This window comes from Pundamilia nyererei, unplaced genomic scaffold (assembly GCF_000239375.1).
Source record: "Pundamilia nyererei isolate P.nyererei 1_Seehausen unplaced genomic scaffold, PunNye1.0 scaffold00003, whole genome shotgun sequence".
NCBI classification, from domain to species: domain Eukaryota; kingdom Metazoa; phylum Chordata; class Actinopteri; order Cichliformes; family Cichlidae; genus Pundamilia; species Pundamilia nyererei.
In genome coordinates, this window is record NW_005187404.1 from 5,285,578 (window position 1) to 5,290,581 (window position 5,004).

A 5,004-nucleotide genomic window follows, 5' to 3' on the forward strand; every position below is an offset into this window, starting at 1 on the left:
GGGCTGGGAGAGTATGGTAACTTTGGGTTTAATTAGTTGAACTAAACTTGATGAGATCTTGTGGTGCGCATCCAAGCTAAGCTAAAACCAGGGGAGAGCTGAGTTTTCAGTTATCTTGCACCGTGAGCTGTCCTCATTAAAACACATCTGATGGTTGTCTGCAGAAGATTAAACGAAAAACACCATGAGGTGCTCTTATTATAAATACTGAGCTCTGCTGATTACAAACAATTGCCTACATCACCCCTGCTCTTTTTGCTTAGCAAGTAGATATCCTCTTTAAAGTCCATTTCCACTTTAATTATGGTTTAACTGTAGACACTGTGGAGTTTGTAAATTTAAAAAAAAACAGAAAATCAGACAATGACACATTCAGAGTTATTCATAATCTGTTTAGCAAGAACAAAACCACCTATTTAGCCTTAATTCATTCAGTGACTAAATCACCAGCCTGACCCAGGTGAAATGCAGGCAGGTAGATGGAAAGACATTTTATTCATCCAGTGAGTCATTCTGTCACTTTTATAGCTCGAGTCGTTATGAAACACAAGGACACATGGGGCAGGGTGCATAAATGATGTGCATGCATAAAGCCCATACATATGCTCATTCCTCCACATAAACAGGTATTTATTAGGGAAGTCTGTGAATGTGCAAAGGTCTCGGATTCTTTAAATTATAATATTTTTTATAATATATTAATATTTATAATGATCTTTTTTTTAACACAACCCCAGCTTGATGTTGGGAAATATGTCAACAAAACATTTAATGTCGATTTATGTTCATTTTGGAAACTTCTTTTGTTCTTGTATTTTTTATAAGGTTGCTAGGAAAAAATAATACAAATTCTCCCTTTTGTGTGCCCACAGTTTAAGTTGGGAATCTACTGAGTGTTCAACAAATCCATCCAGCGGTGACTCGGTTGCTTGGCTTGTGCAGGGAGTGCCATTAGTTGAACTTCATTTCAGTGGAGTGTTGACTTCCCTCCACTGTGAGAGGCAGCCTCCGTGTGATGTGTGATCTGCGTCACGTGGCGGACCACTGGCATGAAGGGGCAAAGAGGGGGAGTGCATTTGGTATAAAAACTGAAATGGCACAATGTCAACTCGTCACCATTTCATGCTCTGTTACTATGGAGACATCATAAAGGAGCGCTGTCATACCCAGTTAAAAATATGAAGTATTTACCACTCGTTGCCATGTTAGTTCATCCTCATTGTTTGGATTCGTGAAACGTAGACAAAAGGCTGAAGTCCTTGATGCAGCTAAGGCATGAGAGGATGAGAAATCCTCCGTGCAAACATGGTCCTTGATTTCAACAGTTTTAAGCCTTTCTTCAAAAGATCCTTTTAAGAGAATTTAAAATGTAAAAAGTTTTTAATGCAAAGAGGAAAATCATGATAATGAAAGTATTATTTTTATAATCTTTGTAAATAATTTGGCTAGGAGATTATTTGCATACAATAAATGCAAATGACCAAGAGCTCAAAGCCTCTAGTCATTGATTGTCTTCTATACTGTGTGCACTTTATTATACTTTTAACAACTATGTAAAAAAATTAAAGCCAGCGTTATTACCGCCACTCAAAGTAAAGACATAAAGCAGATAACAAGTCAGAAGTCTGAAGGACTCTATCGCAGTTTCCTTCTAATTTCAAGCCCTGTGTAATTTATGATAATTCAAACAGATGGTAGAAGGTTTAGTAAATGTTAGCGTTGAGCAGTTTCAGCAGTGTCCTGACAGTTTATTCTTCCATGAAATTTGTGCATATATGTGGTATTTTGGTGCCAAGCACAGAACGCATGGTACACAGGTGGGAAGAGAGGAAGAAAATAGGTAGGGGGTTGTTCAAATAAGGCAGTGCAAAGCTAGTTATTGGCATTCTGGCAGAAAACGTCTATTTTTGCATAGAAAATAGGAATATCAAACCTATGTGTGTTGTTGGCACCACTCTGATGATACTTTGCCAATGAATGTCTATAAAGAACGAAATCCAAAATGTAATTTGCAACGGATATGTATGGACTACAAAAATAACATTTATTGTGGACCTTGCTGAAAAAGTCTTTGCAGGAGTAAAGATTAGATCCTAGAATAGATGTTTGAAATAGGCTCTCAAAGAGCTTCATAAGAGACTATAACACTCTTAAACAAGGATTTGCAGTACTATCTAAAACTATCTGGTAATAAGGTGTAAAGAAGAGGGTAATAATTACTAAATTAACAACCAACTTATACATTGTATCACCAATGGTTAGTAAGGTAATACTAATTGAAGCTTTATTTGGGTAGCAACTTTTTAATAACATGGAAACAGACATACAGCTGGCTAAGCACATTAATACGAGTATAGTTACATACTGGTAACAATATAATAATCTCTAGGTAATAAAACAGCAACATCTCTGTATTGGGATTTTCATTACCTGTAGTAACCTCAAGTTAATTGTGTATTGATTGATGCTTTAACATATTTGGACATTATTAGGATGTTATGAAGTTGGAATAAATGCTACCTTATGTCCACCAGCTTTCTTTACTGCTTGAAGGTAACAGTGTAAATATTATGTATTAATTCTTCTTGTTTTTTTATTGTAAATGTTTTATTTACATGCGTTATTTATTTATTTATTTATTTACTTATTGTTAATATGTGTTTTTGTATTTAATTTTATTTCCAGCTATGTTACTTTTAAGGTGCTTTACAGTTGGGATGGACTGGATTGGATGATGCTGTGGCTTATCACCTGGAAACATGCGTGTTATGGCTATTTTATATTACAGCACTAGGAAGTAAACAGCTATACAGGCAATCATAGCTCAAAAAAATTTAATGGTGGGCCAATACAAAATGCTTTGGTTACATAAACACACTCTCATTAAGCCATAAGACCTATGATTGTAACCAAAAATACATTCTTTAAAAAGCACACACTTTAGCATCCTGACTATATGGAAGTTCAGTTTAGCTGCCACTGTAAACACTACTATAATGAACATATTATTATCATTATTATTATTACTAGTGTATAATGATGCCGTCCTTACTTAAAAGTAATCAGGGCAAATAATCAAGTGTTGCTTTTCTCATTGACTTTGTTTTTATTACATAAGCTTAGTCCTTTGTTTTAGGTTACAAGACTAATTATAAGCACAAAATGATGACCATATGTAGGGCTTGACAGATGTGCTGTCCTAGCAGTTTTGCTAGTTTGTGCCTCTGCGAGTGCAAAACCATCTAAGTTTTCTTTATGTGGAAGATCCAGAAAAATAATGGGCAACACTGATTTGGCCTGCTTGTTTCCTGTGTAGACTGCACAGGAGAGAACGGAGTCCTCACAGGCAAAACACATCCAGGTGTAACAATGGATGCCCCAAGTGTGAACGAGGAGGGGATGTTTAACACTTGCAAATGAGATTCCACCAGATGTCGTGGGTTTAAATCTAGCTTAGGATGTTGGCCACATGTCCTCCGATGCTTTCTTTTCCAGCATTTCTTGTATCAGTCCACTGAGACTAGATCAAGAAGGGAAAATATATTCAAAAAGAAACTCAAAACATCAAGCCACTGAGTGTGCAGGCAGTCTGGGGGAAAAAGAGTTTTCACAGTTAAATCATTCAGCCACACAAGTAGTGATGGTACATAAAGTAAATAATAAAGAAAATGAATATTAACAACCTTTAAAAATAAATTTTTAACAAACCCTCATTCATATGCAAACCTTTCTCTGAATGTCTTTCCTTTCTGATTTTCTATCATTCAGGCCCACGGATGTGAGACATGAGGATCTAAGGTTGTTTATGGACCTTTCCTGTACTGTTTCTATTATACCCTATAGCACCTTGTACAATTCCTTTGAAAGGTCCAGTACAAACTTATTAATATTTATGTGGGTGTTTTTCAGATGCACACAATGCGTGGACTTCTTTATCTACTAATATGACTTGGTGTTGCATTTGTAAGAGGATTTTCAAGGCTCTCTAGTCAAGGCTAAAAGTCTCTATAAAGAAATGTTAGAATTACTATCTTTTTTTTATAAGGTATCAGGCTTGCACTGACTCTGGTATATCTTCTAACCTATTAAAATTATAATTAGATTTTTTCCCTACTTTTCAAGGTTTAGATTTAACAAGCACTAGAAAGAAACACTCACTGCGGCTATGCTGATAATTTCGCGACCTGCCCAGGACACCACGATAAAAGTTCCTGCTCTTTGTATTTCTTCTTTTTCTTAATTCCATCGTGCTGACACATATCTGTGTGCACACTTTTGTTTTACTTTACTTTGTGTGAACATTAACTTGAGAACATGACAAGAATTCAACATGTACACTAAGTCTGGCCCCTGTAGAGAAGATGGTCTGATTAAATTTGGAGTGCCTTGCTGAATTGATTTACATATTAATAAATGTAAAAATAATTTTCCTGAAAGCACTAGGACTATTCAGTGTAAGATACAGTTTAGCTTAATACTTTCCCAAGAATGTTGACATGAGTATCTGCTTTGATTAATGAATTCAGCAACACAACTTATTACATTTATTATACAGTATCCTGGTAATTGTGATGGGGTGTTGTCATCTTAAATGCCTCTTGTTTTATTCATACTCCTTTCAGGAAAACTTTTGAACATGTACACATGCAAAAGTGACCGTTTATAAATAATTAATTCTTCGTGATGATAATGACTCTTAGGATGGTTTTGATTTTGTTTTGTATTGCGTTGTTCTACTCTGCTGATTTCCCGTTTTAATCACATTCGCTTCCTGCTGTAAAACTCCAAGAGTGAAACATGAATCCCAGTTTAATATTGGGTGCTTTCTCAAAAGGAGACTCCAGGTTCTACATTTTCTAGAGCCTCTCATAACATACAGGATGACATCTTTTTACCCCCTCTTTTGGCCCTTTGTTCCCTTCTGTAAATCTAGCAGTACGGATATATTTTTCTTTAACCTTCATTAAACTTCATCCATTGTAAGTCTTTATGCCTTATGAATAA